A 26,640-nucleotide genomic window follows, 5' to 3' on the forward strand; every position below is an offset into this window, starting at 1 on the left:
GGTAGTTCAAACAGCTACTGTGGAGAAAGGAAAGGAGATCATTCCGAGACACAGCCTCCACTTGATTTTGGACCCTGGTTCACAATCCTCTTGTTTCTGGCTGTGACAGTTCCAAACGCTGGCTGGAGAGGAATGTTGGAAAAATGTAATTTAACAGAGTAAGCAAAATTTTAATGCAGAAAATAGGTTCTCTGTGTCATGAATATTTCTATTTCCTTAAACCTTTGTATTACTGTTCAGCTATGTTACATTTATTGAATGTTCAGAGCTTTCCTCTTGTGTCAGTAACTGCTTGGCTCTGCAAAGAAAAAAAGACTTCTAAGAGAACATAGCGTTCAGCTAGAGTAAAACAGGCGAGAGGGAGCAAATGTATTATGTTGCATGTATGGCTGAATCTCTTTGAATCAACAGCTGTTTATTCATAAGATGCAAATCTCCATAACAAATCCTCCTGGACATGTCTCCACTGTGCAGATTTCTCGGTGTTGTGCTGACTAGCATCCCAGTCCTATCGTGGTGAAATACAGGGTGCAGTCCTTATTGTCTTGAGAGATGTAGGATCTGTGGTGGGTGTGAAGTGATTTAATTGAAATGGGGTTTAGACACTTGCTTCTGTGCAATGTTCTGTCTTAAGTGTCTGATAATCATTGAATAATAGAATGGTTAGGGTTGGAAAGGACCTTAAGACCATTTAGTTCCAACCCCCCTGCCAATGGCAGGGACACCTCATACTAAAACATGTCACTAAGGCTCTGTCCATCCTGGCCTTGAACACCATCAGGGATGGATGGAGCATTCACAACTTCCCTGGGAAACCTGTTCCAGTGCCTCACCACCCTAACAGTAAGGACCTTCCTCCTTATATCAGATCTAAACTTCCGCTGTTTAAGTTTTAACCCATTACCCCTTGTCCTATCACTACAGTCCCTAATGAAGAGTCCCTCCCCAACATCCTTACAGGCCCCCTTCAGATACTGGAAGGCTTCTATGAGTAAAATATAATATGAGTAAAATAATGGTAAAGACTTGAATGTATCATGTCCCACATTGGTGAATATTTCTGCTTCTCCATGCCTGTCATTATTTTTATTTGTATCCAATCTTATCTAATAGGACATTAGAAAGAAATTAAAAAGTAACTGTCATAGAGACAGACCTACAGTCCATGATCCTGCATCCTGTCTCAGAGTATGGAAGGAAAAGAGAGTAAGAAACAGTCTGTCTGAGTGATCTGTCCTTTGGGATCTCCTCCCAGCTGCCACAGTTGGGGGTTCACTGATTTCTTGAGCTGCATTTTGCAGCTGGACCTGAGGCAGGTACTTGTACTGCCAGCAGAGTAACAAAGCACAGTCATAAAAATATGGTGCATTCTTGGTCTGTGTCATTACCTGTGATCATGTGATGGCTGGTAAAATTGCCACAGAAACTGGATACTTGTATGGGAAAGTTGTAGACGTCACCTCAGCCTGAATTCCAAAAATCTAGTTTTCTAAAGCTGAGCTAGTCACCCTAGGCTGCCTTTACAGGCAGAGGGAGGAGTGAAGGGTGGGGAAGTGAAATGGGTGCCTTCAGCCTTTCACATGTGTCTGAGACATGAGCCCAAGATGAGACAAATTGCTCCCTGAGGGTGCATATCTATCTGCATAGAAGATAGAGTCTAGAATAACTAAATTTAGCCTTCGAAGTCAATGCCAGCAAAACCAGGTTGTTCAGCACTAATGAAAATAGATACTTCTTCACCAGCGGCACAGATAAGCCATCATCACTGCCACAGGTTGTTTACCTGGGTTCAAAACATGACTATAGAGATTTTAGGATGAAAATACTTTTTCGGAAATACCACCTCTGACTCAGCAAGAGCCACAGATGGCTGAAGGCAGGAAGGGTGATCTAAGGAAGGTTCACAAAATATTTGCAGCGCTCTTGATGTCCCTTGACATCTGCTGGTCATGGATACCAGCACAACCAAACTTGTGATCTGACCCCAACATTGCTATTCTTATGTTCATATCTAGAAATGTAAGGAGGAGCATAAAGATCCCATAGCCCTGAGCAGCAGTGAATTCCTGAGCAATTCCAACATTTAGGAAGAAAAATGGTTTTCTTTTCTAATTTTGTAGGAAAAAGGCAGACCTAATTTCCCATGCACTAAATTCTACTGTTTGATTTTCATTATTTACTTTTCAAGGGGAGAGGGACAGTAGAAATGAAGACAGAATTTTTGTCTGACTGTCCTCTGAAGAAAAAAGAACGAGACTTACACTTAAAACTGAAGGGTTTTCACCAGCAAGCCTTCTGGCTGCTCAGAGGACTTCTGTTGAAGTAAGCCACTCCCAGGACGTTCTCAGCCAAGGAACATTGTCTCCTTCCCTGCCCCAGAGGTCACAGTTGTGGTAGAGAAGACAGGCAAAAAGTAGGAGGAAAGATGAGTCCCAGGAAAGGCAAGGAACTTGCTTGGAGTTAACTGTATGTTGCAGTTAAAGTCAGGAGTAGGACTTTCATCAGTTGAGTCCAAATACAGTACCTTGTCCACTGTTCCTCTGATTCATCAAGACAGCCTGTGGCTCATTCAAGGCAAAAAAGGACAATAATTTCCTTTAGAAAACCTTTCTGGTGAGTCATGTTGCTTTTCAGCTGCTAACACCTTTCGCTACTTCTCTCTTTATACATTTAAGATGTTTTGTTATCACTATTCTTCCATGACTATTCCCCCCCCCGCCTTTTTTTTTTTTATGCTACCTTGCATGACTCTGTTCACTAAAGCAGTCTCCAAATGTCTCCTCTAACATTAACACATAAAATCATTTCCCTTGTGAGGAAGCTGGGAACGTTCAGTCATTCTAGTTGAAGAAAAAGCTGTGGGAACTGCTTAGATTTTTTCTTTTTCTTCCATTTGTTGTTTTCTTTCCCCTCAGGCTAATTAGTTCTGTTGACGTAAGATTGTCCAGTGTTTACTTTTTTAATGGAAAATTGGTTGGTTGATCCTCACCAGCCTCCAACATCAGCTTGGAATCCAGCCCTCTCCATGAAATGGATCCTCAGTCCTCACAGCAACAGGTTTGTTGTGGTGATGCCTACAGCTTGAAGTTTTGTCTGACACTGGAGCTATGGCAGTGCAAAGTGTCATAATCGGTGTTAAGCAAGGTTGTGCCAAGCTGAAGTCACATATGTTAGAAGATGTCCGGAAGAGCAAACAGAAAAATCCTTCAGAGTTATATTCACCACCTCTTAGGAGAAAAGAAGAATAACGTCTCATCCAGACTACTAATTGTTGCCTTACAAATGAGATATCTATATTCTTAAAAACAATTTTGCATCTTTGGAAGTCATTTGCATTCCACAAAGGAAGGGAGAATGTAAAATTTGCTGTTAGACAAAGGATTGACATCTTGGATGAAAGACATATTCTCTTCACATGCAAGGCACTGGTTCAGCTGTGTTTCACAGAGAATTTCTCTTAGGCTAATGGGAAGGGCCTGTTTGGGCTCTGTAGCACATATTATTTTTGGCTTTCATGCTGAGATGGCCGACTAGCTTGCTTCCTAACTTCAGAGTCTTCAGAGCTGGCATCCTTTGAGTTTTCTACCTGCTTTTCTGGATATGGCTTTACTGTCTGCTAATGGTGGTCTCAAGACCTTGCTTGCCTCCTGCCCACATGCTAAGCCTTTCACCATGCCCTCTTGCATAGCTGGAGAGCATCCTTCCAGGCGAGTAGGACTCTACATGGTCGTATCTGCCAGCTGGATAGAACAGGACTCAGCATGCCCACAGAGGTGGTCTGCAGGCAGGTCCCAGGTATCTGTGAGGCAGCCCAGGATTCAGGGCATGGGTGGGACCCAGGGCAGAATAGACACTGTGTCAGTTCTCTCAGGGGCTGAGAGGCCTGAGCATGTGGTGATTTCATCCCAGAGTGACAGTGGCATTAATGCAAAGTAATGAACTGTTGTAGATGGCCTCCTGACAGGAAGTTTGCTTGTTAGGTCATTCCTAAGAAATGCAGTGGCATTTATGAAATGGTGGTCCAGTCCCCAGACAGTTAGATTCATATAGTTAAGGGACCATCTTTAAAATGTCAGCTTCCCCATGAACTCAGGGGGAGAAAGCAAAGGCAGGTTCCTCTGTTTCTGAAAGTCCCACTCATTTTCAGTTAGTTCCTTGAGTGCAAGTGGGCTCATGCTCTTTTAGCTGGAAAACTCTCCTCATGTCTTTCTTTACAAGAGCACCTAAACCCAGAAGGACATATCAGTCCAAGCCACCGCTATCTGTTCAGGGCAAAGCACAGTACTGTGGAGGTGGAGGAATGTTGGCCTTTTTCCATGCCCAGCTGAGATCAATCATCTATTCCTTCAGGAAACCAGTGTCTGGTTGCAAAAATTTTGTGTTACAGGAAGACAAAAACATTTTTGGGAAAAAAATTGTTTTTCCTAATGTGAATGTACAACAGTTCATCCCATAGCTCAGAGGTATTGTGAAATAAATAATATGGGTGTAATTCTAGCAGCCTTGACATGATTTTTAGCACTCATACCTTGTCTATCATCTTCATTGCACTGTGGAATACACCCTCCACAAATTACTCAAAGAACTGCATGTTCTTTGTGCACTCAAAATGATCTCCTCTGGGACTTCACTGCCGAAGAGTTTTTAAAAGAAATCAGTCTAGGATGTTGAAAATACCTCAGTCTGTCTTTCAGAACTGCCTTGTAATGTCTGTACCCTTCTGACCATTTTTTACTACATATTAGAAATTCCTAGATTAGGCCGTTCAGATCTTGTCAGATCTGTTAACACAGTAACACAATAAATTTAGAACAGGAGGTGAGAGCTACCGCTTTTTGTTCAGCAAAAATTCAATGCCTCTCCAGGGCCCTGGGCCATGAACCTACTGATCCACAGTTCTGTTAAATACTGAGATAAAGCAACTATATTTATGTGATGGTGGAAAGGGACTGTTTAATTTAGGGAAGTTCAAGTGGGCACCTCTTAGCCAGTTCCAGGTTTTAGATGATGACTCTATGCAGTGATCTTTGCATGGGGTGGTATGGCCAAGGGCTGTCAGGAAGCATGCAAGATTCAACAGCCCAATGCCTCATGTCACCCATGCTCAGAGTCAATGGCCTCTGTGGCCAGAAAATGTGAGGATAATTCATGAGGCACAGGTCCACTTTCAAGTGTCTTTCAAGTGTGATGGCCTGATCACAGCTTCCCACTGCTAATGGCTGGATGTCCAGAGGAAACAGGGAATATTTTCTCTGTTTATGCTACATTTCCTGTAGGCCTAAGCTACATACTTACCTTAGGCCTCTTGTAGGTAGGGTTCGGGGCTGACTGAAGAAAGATACTCTTGTGTTCACCAACCCCGTGCTCTTCTGCCCCTAAACATAGCATGGCCCTCAAAGCTGGGACATCCTACCACCTCTGGGTGCTCATGTGTAAGAAAGGCTCCAAAGCAGGTATTGTTGTTCTGCCACTAGAAAACTTGGATTATCCAGAGTTAACTGAAAAAAGTGTCCAGTTCTTCTGTATTTCTTAATTTTTTTAGTTTGCAGTCTGTGCTTGGTCATGTAAAGGAATGTGGCTTCTTAAGAAATCCACAAAGGCTGTAAAACCATAACTCCTATTGTCATTGTGCCCGTTCCCCATAAAGCAATATCCACAGATAATCCTATTGTAGCTTATTGCCACCAATGAGTTGTTCAATGTTTTGGAACCAAATTCCTCTAAGGATGTTTGTACAGAGTGAATTGTGAAAGTAATATAGATTTATGCTGCTTAATTACTTACAGCCAATAAAGCATGTGACTGCATTTGCCATACTTGTTGAGATGTATCTAAAGCTTGCACTGGGCTAAACTGTCCAAGGTTGATTTGCAAGGTTTTTCCTTCTCGCTTCCATTTGTTCCTGATTTTCATTAATGAAGCTGTAATCAGATACAGACCAAAGGGAGTTTACCTGCTTATAAAAGGAGTGAAAACTAAGTAAGACACAAGAACTCCTATGTTGTGTTATCAACTTCCTCCAGTTTATTTGCATCGACTACCTGTTTATTTCAATCTGAGGTCATTTAAAACATCATGGTGACTGAAACATAGATTTCTAGATTCTTTTGAACATGTAATCCCCTGTTACAAAATCCCTCCCACCCTCTGAACATCCACTTGTACTTCAAAGAAAAATGGAAATGCTGGGGCCAAGGTGTTATGCCAAAAATTGGGCACAATTCAGAATTTTCATCCTGCAGTGTTTGTTTTTATTCTACATTGGGACAAAAAGCTGAAATGACAAGACTTTTTCTCTGGGTGGAAATTTTAGAAAAAAATACCCCAACCCAACAAAAAACAACCAACAAACTTTTTTTCTGGCAAAGTCAAATCATTTTGCCTGACATTTTCAAACAAAACAAAATATTACAACATTTTTGAAATCAAAATGTTTCTGAAATTAAATCAAAATGATCCCAAAATGCTGTTTCAATGTTCAAACTGTGCTTCCTCCTTGTGTTATAGCCTTCTGGTATACGTAGTTTGGAAGCTCAATCCTTTCAATCTCCATGCTTGGATTGCCTGAGTTGTTTCATGCCTAAGACTCTGAAAACTCATATAGATAACCATCCTTGCACAAGGCAAAAAAAAAAAACCATCTGCATTGCATTATAGGATAACAAAGAGTGTCCCATCTACTGAGAAAATGTTGTGAACAGTAACCCTCCCTGCACTGTTACTGGAAAGTAATTCATTACTGAATTAATATGACCAAAAATGTTTTGGGCCAGATCAGAAATAAAATATTCTGTCTTGAGCCAGTGATTTATTTTTTTTCCAGTGTATATGGATTTTCTTCCAATTCCACTTACCATTTTAACAAAATAGCAACATCTCTGCAGAGATAAGTTTCCCTTTGAGTTTTGGATTAAAAATGGTACATCTGCTTATGTCCATGAAAGATGGGAAAGCTGGGAATTCTGATATTTACTTGGTGGTCAGAGGAGGAGGCAAGATTTAAGGTTACTCTTGGCTTTGGCATTTCCAATAGGAAACTTGAGGCAAACCATTTGGTATCTACTTGAACCTATCTGCTTCGGAGGGGAGTCCAGGATGGCACAAGTCCAACTTGATGGCAAATATAACCTAAAAATATGTGGATTTATTTCTGAGGAGGCTGCCAACTATCACATGTGAAGGTTGTAATAGCACAAGAGCTCCAATCTGGGCTTGCAAGTTCTAGGCTTATCAGGGTTGTGTAGTTTTACTTTCTCTTTGGGACATCAGTCAGACACTCATCACTTTTCCTGCTCAGATCCTTATTTTCATGGTCTTCAGTGAGAAAGTAATGCTCAATTACCCTAACATGAAAGTATCAAAAGCAAAGTAGGTCTTGGTAGTCTCTTCCCTGAGATTTCATAAATTACCACCTTGAGATTTGGAGCACACACAGTACTTTCACACTGACCATTGCCTAATGGTATCTCCCACTCTTTGTAAGGTTTTCACCCTATAGACTGACATAATCCCTCCAAGGAGTCCAGCAGAGCCGTTCAAACTAGTAAGGTTGAAGCACCAAGGATAAGACACCCTTACTGCAGACTAAGGCTCTTAACAGGTTGCTGCTGGATTACAGATCTTAAAATTCAAGTAATGCTGCTGAGCATGATATGTCCATTCTGCTTTGAACTTCTGCTTTAATACACAGATTCATCCCATCTAATTTTGAGCACTCAAAAGACTGCCTCTGTACAGTCTTTGGAGTCTGCAAACAGAATCCAACTTAGGTTGGAAAAGGCCTTTAAGATCAAGTTCAGCTGTTAACCTAACACTGCCAAGTCCATCATTAAGCTGTGTCCCTAAGTAAGTGCCACATCTACACATCTTTTAAATACCTCCAGGGATGGTGACTCAACCACTTCCCTGGGCAGCTTGTTCCAATGCTTGACAACACTTCTGGTGAAGAATTTTTTTCTAATATCCAATCTAAACTGTCTCTGTTGCCACTTGAGGCCATTCGTTTTCGTCCTATCTCTTGTTACTTGGAAAAGATACCGATCCCCACCTCACTATAACTCCTTTCAGGTAGTTGTAGAGAGCAATAAGGTCTCCCCTGAGCCTTGGTTTTTTCCAGACTAAACAATCCCACTTCCCTCAGATGCTCTTCACAGGACTTGTTCTCTAGACACTTCATCTGTTTTGTTGCTGTTCTTTGGACATAGTCCAGCACCTCAGTGTCTTTCTTCTAGTGAGGGCCCCAAAACTGAACACAGTATTCAAGATGCAGACCCACCAGTGTGAGGTGCAAGGGGACAATCACTTACTTAGTCCTGTTGGCCACACGATAAAGGTAGGGTCCCTCAGAGAGTGCTTCAGATCTTAGCTGTGATGAACCTTCCTTAGCTGACTAAGGAGGGAGACTCAAAAGATTCTTTCCCTAATTTTGCACCTTTGCTTGGAGCCTGGATGTAGGTGGCAGGAACAGAAGCATATGTGCCTCTTCAGGAGTTTGCTTTGGGTGTACAGGTGTCAGCTGGCTGAGAAATAGTGAAGTATAGCTGGCGTGTATTTTCTCAGCAGTATAATAACCGCCTAAAAAACATGGTAAAAAGCAAGTACCATATTACGTGAATCTCTAAGCACTGAATCTGCATCAAATTCATTCACATTGTATTTGTGAAAATATGGCCACAGTGTATGTTGACAGCAGGGTACAATAGTGTCTTCCCTCATGGAAAGCAGAACAGTAATGCTATAGCTTTCAAACAGACTTCCTGATGGCTGTACTATAATCTGCTGATACAAAACCTGGGAAAAAATCCACAGTAGTTATTCAGGCAAATGCTGTGTTTGCACTGTGTTGTCTTTTCCCACTTTTTGTACATTACCAGCCATGGAATATGAGCTTCTGGCAAAATGATGAGCGGGTCACATCTTTACATACATGTGGAGATCACCTGACATACACTGCGCATTAGCACAGTATAAATAACAAGTACTAACAATAATCTCATACTTCCAATACCTGGTATTCCCATGGGTGCTGGACAGCTAACTCTCCCTTGTCTGGCAGTGTAATACTTCTGTGTGAAGTGAACATTGGCCCTGGTTTAGAAGATGCTGTTTGCATGTCTATACTTTGATTTCATTTGTAGCTGACCATCTATTTTATGAGTTAGACACTGTTTACCAAGAGGCTAAGGTACAGCTGGTGGTGTGAGTAGTTTCAAGCAGATCCGTTCTTTGATACAGCAATGATTTTGCTGAAGGCGAGTTGCAGGGGACAGAGCAGGTAGCAAGGTAGCAGTGCCAGACTGACGACAGGTTCATAATGTCTAATGACCACAAAACAGAGATTTCCATGAGATCATAGTCTCACATATATTCATTACAAGGAAAATTTGGGCAGATCACTTTTTTTTTTTCCTTTCTTCTCTGACACTGGTCCTGAACCAAGGCAGGAAGAGTAAAAAACATTGAGTGTGTCCACTGCGAACTTGGTTTTGATTTCCAGAGCCCAAAATATCATATGCTGCCCCTACAAAGCAATTCATGTACACCTATCCAGCAGGAGACACCTTTCACCTCTGGACATTCCTTGGTCAAATTATTCTGGATTATTCTTGGTCAAATGAGCAATGATTTTGGTAGGTCCTTGGACATGTTCCCAGTGAAACAAATAGATGATGATTACCTGTAAAGTGGGACTGATCCTGAATGCAGCACAGTCAAGACCTTAAAATGTCCAAAGCATCTGGAGTAAATGAATCTTCATGAATCTGTGGCTTTGTCAGATCTATACCCCATGTGGAACAAATATTAATGAATACTCAAAAATTAAAAAAACAGCTAAAAATAAAAAATCTTTAAAAATACTGAATGATTCCTGGCAAATATGTCCTGTCTTACAGATGCTATTGTCAGAACACACTCATCTGCCTAACTGGCTCTCACCGTTTTTTCTATGTAGAACAACCAGAAACCAAACTCATCACTGTAAAATAATGGCAAATCCAAGGAAATAATAAAGTTGTTCTTCCAAGTTGATCTATTACTCTGATTAGCAGGATATCCTTTTCCAAACCTCCAGAAAAGATGAAACTTTTCTAAAAGCTGTCAAGATTTCTTCTCACAGTATCATGGTTGAGGTTTCTTTCCCTAAAAGACAAGATCTACCTTCATAAGCAAACCAGGTCGAAGCTTTTACTTAACAGGGAAGAGAAGTGTTGTTCCTAACTCCTTAAATGACACAGTTATGTCCTGACACAGGAGAAAGTAAAGTTCAAAACAAGTTTTAAACTGGAGGCACAGTATTAAGATACGTTCATAGAAGCTCATGAATTATCCCCATCACAGAGAAGCAAAATAACCTGAATACAGGAAATATACAATGAACCCCCTGTTTCTTTAGAAGCAAGTAAGTCAGTAAGTCCTTGATGCAGAGCTGTTGAAAAGAATTGTTTTATGGAGTCAGATTTATAACTAAACTCAGATTATCACCCCCTGACAATAAAACTTATTTTTTAGGTTCATTTGCCATGTCATAGAGAACCTGACCTCCCTAAATGAACTTTGGAGCTGCTGCATAACTTGTTGTTCTAATTACAGAGACCATAAGAATTTAATTAAAAAATGCAGTTGAATTACTTGCCCTACAGAGCTTTCGTCAACCCAGAGGATGCAAATTCTCCATCCCATTGTTTTTCCCTCCCTAGCATCCATTAGCCAAGAGAAACACAGTGGGGCTGTTCCTGCAGCAGCACTATGTTACTTAGGGTGGGGTTGGCTGAGGTCTCTGCTTCTTAAAAATCTTGTGGAAAATTGTCAGACAATATGCTCTTATGATTATTTTTTCCAGGGTTGTCTTAACCTACCCATCTTCTGTAATTAGCTCTCTCATACACTTGACCTGGAAGATACTTGTTTATGAGAAGTTAGAAAAGAAAGAATGGAGGCATGGGGAGCAAAAGGGTTTTCATATCAATTTTTGGCATCTATCTGGTTGCTAACTTTGTTTCTTTTTACAGACAATTGGTCCAAACTGATCTCCTCCAAAGGGCAACTAGGAACAGGGTTGTCACTTAGATGACCATATCTCTTCATTAAACTCAGAGGTACTTGATTACGTTTGGTTGCCAAAGTTGGGTGTGTCATCTGCCTTCACAGTGTAATCATTTTCTCCAACATGCACCCACATTAGGACAACTGTGTCTTTCTACAGGGGCATCCAACTTACTTCATTAGTGAGGAGGAAGGCATAAATTTAAATTATATCCATCCCAGGGCCTTTCTCACATGATATTTTGTGAAAACCAACATGTTCCCTGCTGACTTTTGTTCTGTGGTTAGGAACAAGTGTGTGAGCTTCTCTAAAGAGGATTCTGGGGAAGTGGCCATCATTACTGGATTCATGTTGCGGTCACTTTGGTATCACTTGAGGAATTGTTTTATGCAGAGATGAGTCATGTTATTGGTGGAGCAGAACCTGACCCTAGGGCCTGCAAGCTGTAGGAAGAACAACCGTTACACCACCCTCTAATAACGCACAGACCCAGGCAAGAGTGCTGGCCAGCCAAAATAAATTAATTGCATCATCTAGTGGCTATTGTGTTATTATCAAAGCCTCCTTCTCCCTTTAATAAGGGTAGTAAAAATGTCTCAATTAATTGCTTTCAGTTCAACTAGCCAGCTTGTGTCTTCCAAGCCTGCTGAGGACAAGAGCTGGTGTGGGGAGATATCTCATTCCGGAAGCACTAGCAGAATTAATTCTTTTTTTTTCGATGTCATAGGAACTTTTTGTTTACCAGAGGTGGCTTAAATGTACCCAAGATTTTCTGAACTTTTAATGATTTGTTTTCTTTGTCTCTTTCATTCTACCTGTTGATGTTAAATAGCAGACGAACCATGAGGCTATGATGGAGAATTAGACATGGGAGAAATCCCTCTCCACCTCCATAACCAATATGTTCCAGGACTAAACAAGGAGAGAAAAGAAAGACAAAAAGGAACCCTTGGAATTTAGGGCATTTGGCCCTCAACCAGACAGATCTGAGGAAATGAATAATGAATAATAGGGAGAGAGCCTCTCTAGGGTGAACTGAAAAGCCAGTGCTAAACCATCTTGGCATTGATAAAAGCATACAGCAAGGGTAAGAAGCTAGAAGGCTAGAATCACAAGTAAGCATAAGGCTGCAAAAAAAAAAAAAAAAAGGTAAAGATAGAGGTTCTGGCACAGGGACAAACGCAGAGCTCTCAAGAAGTGAAGAGGTAAAGGAGCAGAGAAGACAAACTTCTGTTGGGAAATCTGTCTTTTTCTCCACCCCAAAAACCTTCAGAATATGGCTGAATCACATCACTGCTCATGGTATTTACCCTCCACATTTCTCTTATGCTTTTCATAAATCCTTGTTTGGACTTTGATCCTCCCATCAACTTTTTCCAGTTTGACTTCATCACCCCTTTCACAGATGCCCTCCACCCCACCCACTCTACTGGCTTGTCTTGCACCTTCCACTCTCCCCTGTACTTTCTTCTCAAGGCTTTGTGTCTGCCTTGAATGAAGATCCCTGATCCTCCCTTTCCAATCCTGAGACCCAGCCTATTCTACAGACATCTCTGATGGCTTCTTTCTTACTTACATGTTCAAAATCAGAAGTTCCCCAAGTTTTGCCCTTAACAAAGATGAGCCATTAAGGTGTGGGATGAACAAAGCTGAATTCATATTGAAGACAATATTTTATGTTTAGTAGAGATAACATGACATTGCTGAACATGTATGGGATCTTAGGCAGAACTAGACAGCACATCTGAAATTCGTACTGGACTGGGACTGGCTCTGGCACAGCCGAAGTTCTATAGTACCTGTGACTTAAAGATCAGCTAATCTTGTCGGTGTTGGTTACAATTAAAAAAGTTCCTTGCTTTGGGAAACCTGAGCCAAGGGACTAAGATACATGCTTCCTGTTGAATCACTGTGATGTGTGTACCTAAATTGTCTCAATGTCTTAGCATACTGGCATTCTCCTCCCAGAGTAATTTCTCATTCTCTTTAGGTCTTACAATAATGTTCTCCCTTCTGTTGTGCCAAATAAGGTCTTCCTGCAACTTCTTTCTACAAGACCTTTCAGCAGTTGGTTATTTTACATCCCTGTGCCATCTCAGCTGGGATGTCTGTTGAGTACAATCGGATGGACCAGGTGCCATTTACATAATGCCAGTAGCAAGTCTCTTCTTGCATGGTTCCAGTGGGAAATAGATGTAAGATGAACTGCAGAAGAATCCTACAGTGATGGAATCAGCTAAACCAGACACCCAGGACAATAGCATCTGCCTCACTCAGAGACCGACAGTTGTGGGCATCAGCGTGTGAATCCCTGGGAGCACAAAAGAGCAGATGCTTCAAACCCTTTGAGGTTGACCCACTGCTGAGCAACATTTCTAGTGTTTGGCTCTGCCTCAAGACAAGCCTTGAGTCTCATGCATTTATAAGGGCAGAAGTCAGCTCTGATAGTATCAGAGGAGGTCGCCTGAAATGAAAGCTCAGCATTGGGTGTGTAGCAAAAACCATGCCAGATGTCCAACTGGGCAAAACATGAAAGAGGTGTGAGTAGGTAAGAGGCATGAAACAAGCCCTTCCTCATTGCTTGCTACACAGCTGGTTGAAATGTTTCAATACAGGTATTTCAGGGATTTTGCAATTCTGTTCTTATCCTGGTATGTGGCTTGAGTTTTGGACACACATGATTCCCATTCAGACATATGTGTGTTAACCCACATCGGAGCTGGAACCACATGGTATGAGACAGAAATTAGATAGCCTCAAAACTTGGAAGAATACTTCTTGCTGCAGAAGCAAAGGGAAGAGATCCCAATCATGACTGTGCATAGACAAATACTTCATGGCAGATCCAAAGTTTCCTTTCCACCTTTGTGACCAGGATAAGAGTGAGCAGGCTTTTTGCAAGTAGAATATGAATGATACAGAGCACTAGCAGATATAGGCAAGTAAAGAAGAGTTTATGTAACTGATTCCCACGTCTCGTGAAATGATAGTGTCGTATCAAAGGGATGAGAGTCTTCCAAAGGGAAGGCACACTTACAGAAGGTGAAACCAGTGACCAAACTTGATATACAGACCTGGGCAGGGTATATTCAACAGGAGCTATTTGCCTTGTTTGTCTTACCAGGGCAGTCAGGCGGAGTTCAACAGGACAGAGATGTTAAAACTGGACTGGAAGAACAAGCCTTCTTCCTTCTTCCTCCACCTCTCAAAGAAGAAGGCTTCCCCTCTGTGATGCACTCATACACATGCACAGAGTCTTTTCTTCAAATGGACAGAGACTCTGCGACGCCAGAATAAATGCATTGCATCATTTGATGGATTTTATCTTCAATCAAAGTACACCTCTCCCTTTAGCAGAAAAGCTGTAAAAATGTCTTTATTAAACATGGAAGCTCCAAGGTGATTCTTCTGACTGAGTAGTGAAATGGCTGGAAAGTGACCTCCAAATTAACTTCTTTTAGCTTAACCTCCTTTAGGGCCTCTTTCCTGGCCCTGAAGCTGATAAAGAATCTCCCATGAAAGCAGAGCATTGTCTTCTGATACCCAGTAAAAAAGAAGATAAACAGATGTTTTCAGCTGTCAGGAGGGAGGTGACAGGTCAGATGGAGAGTGCCTGCATAATTTCTTTGGGGGGAAGGGGCTGGGCTCTTGGATTGGCATCTTCTTATCAGTGAACAAAGGACATGAGAAATACAGTCCAACAGGGTTTTCCCCTAGGTGTTTTAGTAGTCAAACCATTGCTTTGGTTTACTTACCACAGCTGGTGCTGTTGATACAGCAAGCCTGGCAACATGTACTGAGCAGACTTTGCCGGCACATGAAAGAACCCAGGAGAATAAACTCTGCCGATCTGACACTCATTTTAGGAACATCCAGGTGCTTGTGTCTTGCAGAGGTCCCAGACCTCTGGCACATTCTAATTGGTCAGAGAGAGGAATTACGGTCACATCACAACCTCATCAGCTTGTTCTGAGAGTAAGCAGAGAGGCTCATTCCCTAGGGCTGTGATATGAACAGGTCTAAATTTCATATAAATATGCTATATTTAGCAGAAGAACATCACAGAAGCTCTCTGCTGAGCTGTACTGGGCTCTGTTCACCATGATGGCATAGCCAAGCCAGGGAAGTCTTTCCCCAGGGTGGTGGCTCTCAGGTATATTAAGCGGGCCAACTATGGCTAGCAGAGCACATGGTGGCACGGAGTGGCCTGCTATATTGCTCCACCTTGTCCTTCCTTTCCACACAGCCTTCACTGGCACCTGAACTGCCTTGTCAACACCCAGCAGAACAGCAGAAGTGTGTCTAACCAAGGAAGGTACCCAAGCTGGAAAAGTTACTGCTCACCCTCTGTAGCCAGCTGACCATGCGAATGCTCCTTGCTCATCCTACTTGTAAAACGGTTGCTCCAGTCACTTTCCTGTGAGAGATGTGGGAAGCAGGCAGCCTCCAGACCAGCCAGCAGCCTGCTGAAATGGCTGGGTAAACCTCTGTGTTTGTCTTTTCTCCTCCTACCCTTTTGTCTGGCTTGTATCTGTAAACCATAACTCCTCAGTGCGGGAAGTTTCTCCTGCTAAACACAGATCCCAACACAACAGAGCAAAGTGCAGCCCACAGGTATGACTTGAATGGTAATTCTAGTGGTAAAAGACCCATGACCCCTTTTTGAAAAAGACCAAATGTTAATCTTTCATCCTAACTGAATTCTAGTCATGCAGTTACTACTCCAAATTACTCTGTAATTTCAGGTGAAATTCATTTCATTCTACACTTTTGGCCTTAAACTGTGAGAATTATGTTGTCAGTTGATATTTACAGGGTGACCCCCTCCTGTAGATGTACAGATAAATGACCAAGAGCAGACCCATGTGGGTGAAAGCTTAAGTCCACCTACAGTTCTCTGGGGAGCCGTGCAAGGAAGGCTGTACTCATGCCTGTAGTCTTTACACCATAGGGAGACCTTCTCTGGAAACCAGCTAGGCTGGAGGTACAGGTGCAGATACTAAAAACTGACACAGGCCACATGTAAAGGAGGCTCTAACCTTGACAGCCATCTCTCTTTTGAGTTTTCAACCATCACTGTTCCTCAACCATCTATTGCTTATCCCAGCTGATAGAGCAGGGTTTAAACACGAAGCTTAATCCTAATGAAAAAAAAACACCAAACCCAAAACCAAAACAATTGCCACACCTTAAAGAAGAAGAATTTAAAAAAAGACATAGCGAGGGTCTGCCCACATGTATTCACAGTTTCCATAGAGCACACAAAGTCTTTCCAATTTCCAGTGGTTGATAGGATGTGGCATTCTTTCTCTGGCAGCCCTAGCAGTCAGTGTCCTAACAACTCCTTGCTCCACTCCCCCTCTTCCTTAGTGAAGATGCAGGAATGCTCTCTGACTTTAAATCCTGGAAAGACAAAAGAAAGAAACAGCTGAATCCTGCCTCTCCCACACTGTGGTTGAGGGGGCGAGACAGGTAAAATACATCAGGCCACAACATCTCTGAGTTCAAATTCTAGCTCTCATCTGTCTTGGAAGGGCTGGCCCTGACAATTTATCTCTGTGCTGAGCTCTCTGTGTGTGTATTTTATTTGACCATGCTTTGTTTTGTTTTATTTTATGTTACTTTACCTTATTCTCCCTCCCTTGTTTGCAAATGTTCAGAATGAATTTAAGACACATCTTCAGCTCAGATTTACAGCTGCATGGAAAACAAGATGTTACTATTTATAGTCATCTCAAGTTTGTTTCATCTGCCTACACAATCAATTAACTTCAGCTCCAGCTAATTTTGCAATCAGCCCAAGAAAAATGTCTCTGGCATAATAGCTTGTTTTCTCCTACTTTTCCCTGCAGCTGTAAAAAAAAATATAGTCCCTTTCCTTATCCAAGTTCCACACCTGAGTACAGCATTAACCGGACTCTTTGCCTCTTAGAAGTTTCTTCTGGCTGATTTGACAGAAGAGCATTTACTTTGCATGATGGAGACCTTTTTTCCACTCTCCAATAGTGGCTTGGAAAGAATACTCTGCCATTTATTTTTCCATCAGCTAATTGCAAATACTGAAAGTGTCTAGACAGGGGGAAAATAGCTTTATAAATCATCAGCAAAAGGAATTTAAATGTTATCTTAAATCCCACGCAAATACTTTTAAGAGATATTCAGTAAATATATATTTGTATATAGAAAAATTATGCTAACCTGGAACTCAGGTTAAGTGCACATCAGGAATTTAAATGCACACTGTACGGAATCAGAGAACAAGGATGTTGTAAACATCCCACAAGCAAGCAATAAAACGCAGTAGATTAAAACTGAAGGTGTAGTGAAAAGCAATGCTGAAGATAGATGGGCATTTGGGGCAAATTTTCAGTTCTTCGACTTCAGCAAAGCCTTGTCAATCTCTTCTGATCTAGGCCAGGGATGTAAGACTAAAAGAGCACTATTAACTCACTTAAGTCCCAACACATCTATGATTTTACCATCAATCATATAGTAAAGAAAGGAAAGGCAATGGAAAGGAAGGTCAGGGAAGACTCTACACCCTTCCAGCTGGCCAGAGTTATAAACTGGTAGTTCACAAGTGGTTCAAGTGGTATAACCTTTGAACAGCAGCTGAAATCTGTGTTGATCCTGGCATCAGAGCTCCTGTCAGAGATACAAAGTGGAAGGATGTCTTCTCAAGTCCCAGTAGTGACAAGACACTGTGAAGGCAAGCATGCAATTCTAGCTAGTACTTCATAGAATCATAGAATCATAGAACAGTTTGTGTTGGAAGGGAGCTTAAAGATCATCTAGCTCCAACCACCCTGCTACGGGCAGGGACACCTTCCGCTAGGCCAGGTTGCTCAAAGTCCTGTCCAGCCTGGCCTTGAACACTTCTAGGCATGGGGCAGCCACACCTTCTCCAGGCAACCTGTGCCAGTGCCTCACCACCCTCCCAGGAAAGAATTTTTTACTAATGTCTAATCTAAATCTCCTCTCAGCTTAACGCCATTCCCCCTTGTCCTCTGTTATAAGGTCTTCCCTGAGCTTTTTTTTCTCCAGGCTGAACACGCCCAACTTTCTCAGCTTCATAGGAAAGCTGCTCCAGTCCTCTGATCATCTTTGCAGCCCTTCTCTGGACTTCCAGACTCTTTCAAGCAGGTCCACACCCCGCTTGTATTGGGGACCCCAGAGCTGAACACAGGATTCCACTTCGGGGTCTCACCAGAGCAGAGCATTAGGGCAGGATCACCTCCCTTGGCCTGCTGGTCATGGTCTTTTTGATGCAGCCTAGCTTATGGTTGGCTTTCTGGGCTGCAAGCTGTACATGAAGCTTAATGCTACTATAACCAGTAGGGATCACAAGGCAGTCTCTTGTCCACCTTTTCCAACATGGTAGGATCTGAAATGACAGGTATTGCATAAATATGTACCTTAAAACCTCCAGCTACAAATGATTGTACTGTTCCCTTGTCTCCTGAGCACTAAAACATACACTGTGATTACAGATCTAAGTTGAGTTGTAAGCCCAGGACTTTGCACACTTCTGTAAGTTAGATTTCAGAGGGTCATGGTCAGAAAGCACTGCTGTTTGGAAGTCCAGTCTCACAGGATCTCTCAGCTCAGACATGAGATTCCTCTGTTTTTTCAGTAACAAGACAACTTATTTAGAGAAACAAAAACATTGTTTGTCCTTGTGGGATAAACTGTTTACTCAGTTCCTTTAAAACTGTCACTAGTCTTTCAAAATGCTAGAGGTTTGTTTTGGGTTGGTTATGGTGGGGTTTTTTTTGGTTTGTTTTTTTTTTTTCAATTTCTTGCTTAGCAGAAGAGTGAATTGAGGAGAAAGAAAGGCATGTGTAATGTACTTACTGAGGATGGATGGAGAGGTTATTTTCCTTAGGCAGGCAATAGCCTCAGGATAGCCTTTTTCCCTTTGGGTTACTCTTTGCATTTGGGCAGAGTGCAAAATATGGAGATAAAATTGGAGGAGAGTATTATGAGTATGGAGTACAGGGAACAGAAGAGGAATGTGTGTCAAGGGCATACAAGAAAAAGTTTAAAACAACGAAATCTGCCACTGATGGTCTAAAGCAGTCCCCACTAACCCATCTATGGTATATCCCTGCCTGTTTTAGCATCTTGTCTCTCCTTTCAGTTCCTATCATTCTTGAATTGCTGTCCACATGTGTCTTAAAGACACAGAAGACCATTGTGAATGATATTTTTCCTTTAAGGTTTGATAAGGTACATCATGGCCTGCAAATAAATGTTTTAGAAATTTTTTAGTTTGTCTAAAAACATACTTGTCTTTCCTTTCCCTAGCAGCAATGCTCTGATTCTTTACAGAACTAGGGACCTGTTCAGCTTAGTTGGAATCAGGATCATATCCTTGCCATACACTGCAAAGCTCTGCTTTTACTAGTGATGTAGGAACTATGACTTCTTCTTCTTTGTAATGGTAAGCAGGAGCAAACACGTTATTCCCCAGCTCTGCAGGCTTCCAGGAGAAGCCATCACTCATCAGACATCTGCAACAGCTGTCCTTCCTGCTGGGTTCTGTTTCAAGAAGTGATAACTAAGCCCCAGCCCTTAAAACGTTCATATTTCAGGGGAAGCCGATACTAACCTCCATACCTATAATGAGCCAGAAGGGAATTTCTGACCCTTGACAAAAGGCGGATTATGATGTAGATTATATCTGAAGACATGGCTGTAGCCCATCTTTTACTCTTGGAATATTTTCTTGTCTGCACGGAAAGAGAGAGATGTTCTGAGATCTGAGGATCCCTCCTATCACCAACTTGTGCTGCTGCAAGATTTAGAAGACAAGACAACACATGAATGGAAGAAACCATGTAAGCTAAAGGAAGCAACAGGAGTCAGTGGGGACTTTGTGGCATTCTTGGAAGAGAACAAGAGGTGTTGGCTGCTGCTTTCCCTGACAGTGAGCTGGTAATTTGGCTGCTGGCCTCACTTCTGTGACATTCTGTTTACAGAGGTTGCTATAGGAGTACAGCAACCTCTTCAAGTACAATTGCTTCAGATCTGCCACTAACACATTAGAAAGGCTGCAGTAGGTGGAAGAAATCAGAAGCAGCATTTTCTGTTTTGTGTCTCGAAGTTGTTTCCAAGCACCATTCTACTAGCGCTGGGAGTCCCCTACCCCTTTACTTCTAGCTGTTCATTCCCCTCATCTTTCTCCATCATAAGAAATAAATATGTCCTAAACAGCAATACAAAGGGCTCTGAGCACGGATCTCAGCTGCAGTGGTTATATGACATGGAGGGAGCAATTTCAGAGGCTAGAATGAGCAGCTGAGGCTACATGGTGCCATAGGAAACTCTTACAGTGGTTTCAATACCTTTTGATTTATGAAACTGCAGGCTTAGCTGCTGATAGCCTCTGAATCCCATTTTTTCTCTGTCTCACACTTCATCTTGCCCTTTGCAGCTGAGCCACCAGAGCTTTTATTATCCATTTATATGGCCATAGGCATTATCAGTAACAACACACTTGGCACTGCTCCACTGGCTTTAACCAAAAGAGAAATCTGGTTAAAAGTGTCCATAATCCACCACGCCAAATAAAGTTGTTCCTTGTCTGGTGGTAGAAGAAGTTGATGAAAGGGCTCTTCATGACATGTGTACATAATCTTTGCTGGTTTGCATTAAAAATCTTTCATGTTGATTTTCCTTGATCTTTCCCCAAGTTCAGTCCAGCTCAGAGAAATTTGCCATCTCTGGAACTCACCTTCTAAGAGAACCCCAAATACTGAATTTAGTATGTTAGAGAACCTACACAGCAGATTGGTAAGGCTGTATTACTTTGAAGTCTGTTTTTTTGGCTTTCTACTGTCTAAACCAGTCAGCCACTTTCTTTCAACAGGAGAAGGAAAGAAGGTCATGTTAACAAGTCACCTGAGACAAAGACTTCTTTGGTTGTGAACAGTAAGTGACTTTGGCTTGCATATGGCTAACAACCTTGTAGATTAAGCCAGGATGAGCCTACTTAACTCTTGAATGAAAAACTTCTGAGAAGAACTATGTTGAGGTTTATGAACTATCTTGGCATTTGTGTAGCACACTTTAAAATATCTTAAGATACCAAAGTACACTTTTCACAAGAGTTGAAGATGTGTTTCAAAGCCCTCGCTAGTTTGCTAATGTGGTAATTTCTGTCTCCTTCAATTTCCCACATAGTTTGATCTCGATACAACATTCTGCTTCACTTCTTGATCTGGAGTACAATGATGATTTATTTCTCCTGCACAAGAGCTGCTGCTTCCCATGCTGCAGATTGCTGTATTCAGATAATATGTTTCAGGATGAAATTCAGCTATCTCCATGTCTGCCTAGCTTCAGCCATCCAAGACACCCGAGACATGGAAGAATGTGGCTTGAAACAGAATAAGAGTGCTTTGGTGAAAAAGTTGTAAAGGCTCATGCCTAATTCCTGCTCCACTCCCACAGGTTGCTCATTTTGATTGTGTGGATGTCTTGCAGGAACTGTGCTTTTGGATGAGATACCGGCCCCTGCTAGCATGGAATAGTTTCTGGCTTTTCCATATTTGCTCTTTTTCAAATGCCACCATAATTTCCTTGAGACATCCACCTCATGAGAGAAATTTCCACTGCAAGGTGATCCAGAAAGGAGGACAGCAGTCAGTCAGACATCTCCCTTTGGTGCTCACCAAGGCAGGTGGATCAGCTCATTCGTGTGCCTGAAGATCATGTGACATAATGATGATAATAATCATTACCATCCACTGCCTACTACAGCCTGTGACAGGGGAGAGAAACTTTATGCAAAGGCTTCAAGGCCATCAGGGATTTAGTCAGCTCTACTACAACAGGCTGAGCAGGAAGGAGGGATAAAAAGCTCAGTTTTCGCAGGAGGGATATGTTACATACCTGTATTGTTTCTTTCAAAGCTTTCTTTGCTCTACCTAGTGTAGGCACTGGATATGGACCAGATGCCCTTTGTGCCCCTGGATGTGAATCAGCCAGGAGATGGGGGAAACCGAAACTGCAATACAGGAAGAGCTGCCAGTGCTCTAAGCTGAACTGCCAGTGTCAGCCCTGAGGATGGAGGTTATTCTTCTAGCGTTTGATGCCAACTGGCACAGCTTCCCTCTTCTTCCTTCACACAAGTGTTACCTGCTTCACCCTCTCTCTCTATGGTATTTTGCCTTTGAAGTAACTTATCAAGAAATACTTCCTATGTCAGAATTAATCTTCCACCTGCCAGGACATGAATAGCCTTTTTCATAGACACCTTTTGGTGTCTCTGCAGCATATTGCCAAAAAAAAGGGAGCAGAAAGGAGTGGGTAAGCCTGGCAGAAGTAAACTGTACAAAGGATCACGAAGAGATCCTACTGATACCTTCAACACTAATGCAACAGCAGGTGCTTGCACCTCCAAAGTCCAGTCCCACACATTAGCTTTCTAAAAGGTCTCCAAGCCATAATCTTATGTGGCCAGATGCATGCCTACAGAGGAATTTTCCCCTAACTAAATCCATGGTGAGAGCAAATACCCAGGTTCCTGACATTTAAAGGAATCTGAATATATATTTCCTAGAAATAGAACCAGTACCAGGGGATCTCTTCATGAGTCCTTCACATGGAAGTTGATCTATGGTCCCTAGACAACTCTGGTATTCATTGGGGTTCACACTAGTGATTATTGGCTTGGCAAATCTGTTGTCATTGTGCTGAATTCTTGCCTATAAAGCTGAACCATCTGAATATGAATTTTGAGGAATATCTGGATCATCTGGACATCTGATTGCCCTACAACCATGTAGGAGATGTCTAAGAAACACTTTGGAGTCACAGGGCAACCCAGCCCTTAGCTAGACACCGTGACAAACTCAAAGCAGACTGAATTAACATCTAATGATATGGAGCATCTTCTAGGACATGTGGGTACAAGATGCTTCATAAGTAACCGGTAGTTGAGCTAATATTTTTAATTCTTTCAATGAGTATCCTAGAGAAAAGACTATTGATTTTTGTGCAAATAAGATAATGGCTCCTAGCACAAAGAGTCTTTCATGGCTGCATATCTCAAGCAGGACAAGACATTTTCTTGGGACCTGGACAGATGCCAAATATCCTCCAGCAGGTCAGATTAAGTGACTGTATAAAACATTTCAGAAGTGAACTTGTCTAGAGGAAAGCAAGAATAAGATGCTTATCAATCCTGAATCAGGCTTACTAGGGAGAAACAAGAAGATTCAAGATCAAGGCACTTTTGCCCTGGGTGTGTTGGTGTCTTGACACTTGCTTTCCCTTAGGTTTAGACAGCAACTATTGAGCTGTCTTTTTAAAGTCAGGAGATTTCTAATCACAAAGCAACACTCTCTGGTGGCTGGAACATAGGGCTGGGATGCAGGGAAAACAAATCCTATTCCTGTTCAAACTGATAGTTTTGACTCTGAAAAACTGATATTGCTTTTATTTCCCATTTTCACCCTTTGCCCTCCTCATGCCTTGAGACATCTGGAGGAAGGACCTTCATGTACATGTGACCACTGGACTAGGAGAACTGAACAATTCTGGGGTAGGGTTTATTTGTTGGTTTGCTTTGGGTTTGGTTTTTTTTTCAGAAGTCTCTCAAGGTTCCTGTCCCTTAAATAACCGTTACCTTTGAGGAGCAAGGGAAGCTCAAAGCACCCATGCAGCAGGCGAGATAATAGAGCATTAGACACCAAAATATCAGACTGAATATCTTTCCCCCTCTGTCTTCCACAAGTCCTGCATGAAGCCAGATTGCTTCATAGGAAATGCTACCCTAGAAATATGCCTCCTGTTCCATTTTGCATTCCTGCAGCTCTAAATACAGCCAAACTGATGTCATTCTATTGTTAAAAGGGCTCTAATTCTAACACCATTCCTCTGTGGTATAAAGACCTGCACCTCTTCTTTTCCTATTCCTTTGAGACACAGATAAGGAGTCCTTTTAATGGTTTTCTGTTGGTGTAAAAATCAGGGTGTAGTAAAGGTTTGAATCACATTTATATGTACTCCCAGGCTTCACCCTGAAGGGGGGCAGGAGCTGAGCACTCATGGCAAGTTAAACAGAGAAGCAGGCTTTTTGGGCTAATATACTCATGAAATTTGGGGAGTTATTAACAAAAATGTTGATAGATTAAATGTTGATAGATCTAACTTCTGTGGTGCTACTGGGCACTGTTATATGTAAAAAAAGAATTCCTTCTGCACTTAAAAAAATGTATTATCTGTAATTTTTTTTTTTTGTTTTTTTTTTTTTGTTTTCCACGTATAGAATATGTGCTAGGAAAGCAAAAGCACTTTATACACTGTGAAAACAGAGGGTTGGGGTTGGGTTTTTTTAGAGCATTTAGGGTATTCTTTTGTAATACATGCTTTGTTTCTCAAGCTGTGACATGCCTGAAAGTCCAACCCACTCCTGAAAAGTTCAGTGGGATTGTTGGCTAATTTCAGTGCAGCACTGCAGCCAGTCTAGAAAGTCACTTGCCGACACAAGGCACACACCATATAAGTGTCTCAGAAGGAAGGGGAGAGCCTTATTTCCTTCTCTTTGAAACACTCTATCCCTCCCATCAGCTTGTGTGTTTTCCCAAATTAGATCAAATCCTACCAGCAAAACTCACAGAAGAGGTCGACTGACTTCTACCCAATTGTGAATCAAGAAGTTTGCCTCAGAGTCTCAGAAACAAGCTATTCCCCAAGAATAACTCCCCAGTCTTTCCTGTTGTTTCTGCAAACCCCCCTCTGCCTCTGTGTCTCTCCCAGTGGCCTGTGACACTTCCCAGTGGTTTGGAGCAGAGCTATAACTGCTCACTCTTGCCCCAGGATGTAACACCACCCTCTCCAACAGCTTCCTCCTACAAACACATGTGTACTTCATTAATCACTCTGGAGTAGGAAGTTCCCTGAGTGAATTACCTTCATCTTCTAGAAAGAGACACCATCCTATCCTCAATGCCTCCTCAACTGTCAGAATCTGACAGCCCTTGCCAGCCAGCAGTTTACCCTTGACAATGATGTTCTCATTGTGGGGAAGAAAGCAAGCTGTGGGAGGTGTTTCTGCATGCCATCTCCTCACCAGAAGCTTCTTGGACACTCTTAGTTATAGCCAGCAAATGATAATGCCTGGAAAACCAGTGCCACCCCTTTGAGACCTCTTCTCCTGCACAAACCAGGCTGAACTTTTCTCTCTTTGTCTGGCTGTGACCATGGGGGAGCTGATGGATGCAGGGCAGCCTTCCCAGGGCTGGGAAAGCAAACTTTGACCTGTGGTAACAAGCACCACAGGAGAGAAGTATAGCTCTCAAAGCCATGAACAGGACCCCATGCATCATATTTCACTCCTGCTCACCAAGAAACCTTTTGAGTGTTGAGGGCAGAAGCCCACAGCATACCCAGGTCATCACTAGCTTGGTCAGGGCAACTTTTTGCTCCAGACTCCAAGAAGAGCCTGAAACACAGCAAGGTACATGTCTCCAGGCTTGCTCAGGTCACTGCATGGAACAAATCAGCCTGAAGTAACACATGCCACATTTAAGATACGCAAATCATTAACCGTATTATTCAGAAAGGGAGCTGGCATCAAAACCATCTTCCCTCTCCTCCACTCTAAACCTCTACCCCTCCCCTTTCCTTTCATTCCCTGGTGCTTTCAAGCAACAAAGAGTGTCTGAGGATTGTTTCCCTCCTGTTGTGAGTCATCAGAAATCAGCTCAGGAGCAAGGCACTGCTGAACCACAAGGAAAGGCTAGCAGGAGGTAGGGGCAGAGAGAGCTGGTCCAGTTCAGCTGTGCCCATCCTCCTCATGGAAGCATACCCCTGGCTGGGATGAGAAAGCACATGGGGAGACAGGGACCATGAAGGTATCTTTGCTCTGCTTTGCTGACACAACCAAGAGGGAGGGTGAGCACTCCAAAGAGTAAAAACATTTCTCTTCACTCAAGAAAGCAATGGATGGTGTCGTGTCCAAGGTCCTGCAATTACCTTCTGGTTTGGAAACATCTTAGACCCTTCCCTCTCCTTTCGCCAGGTGGGAAGTATTCACTTGCTGACATCTCCCTTCATACCCTCCCACCCATTATTTCTTGCATTTGAAATAGCAAATATATTCATTTACCATTAAAGCAAGAATGAGGATGAATGTATTTGGAAACCTTTACTTCTCCTATTGTAGGTCCTATATACAAAAAGATACGCAAGAACAAAAGCAGCACAGGGCTTGGGGGAGCTGAAACTTTGGCTGGGGGTGATGCAGAGCACAGAAAAGCCTGCAGAAATGTTTGACTCTACCTTTGACTAAGAGAATGAAGAACTCTTCTCTGGGGCTTGTTAGAACTGTAACAGTATAATTTAGAAGAACAGGATTGGATGAATATTTTATGAGGGTTTTTCCAGAGGGCTGTTAACATTTAGCAAACAAAAGACATCCGTGATTCATTTGCCTTCTCACAGGGGGCAAATGAGTTAACAAATTTAACAAGGGAATTAAAAGGGGATGCTCCCAGCGCTGAGAGCTGCTGTTGCCTTTAACAGCTACTTAGAAAACTGGGATTGCTGAGGTTCATGCAGCACCTATAGGACAAGGCAGGTCTAGG

This window comes from Lathamus discolor, chromosome 3 (assembly GCF_037157495.1).
Source record: "Lathamus discolor isolate bLatDis1 chromosome 3, bLatDis1.hap1, whole genome shotgun sequence".
Lineage (NCBI taxonomy): Eukaryota > Metazoa > Chordata > Aves > Psittaciformes > Psittacidae > Lathamus > Lathamus discolor.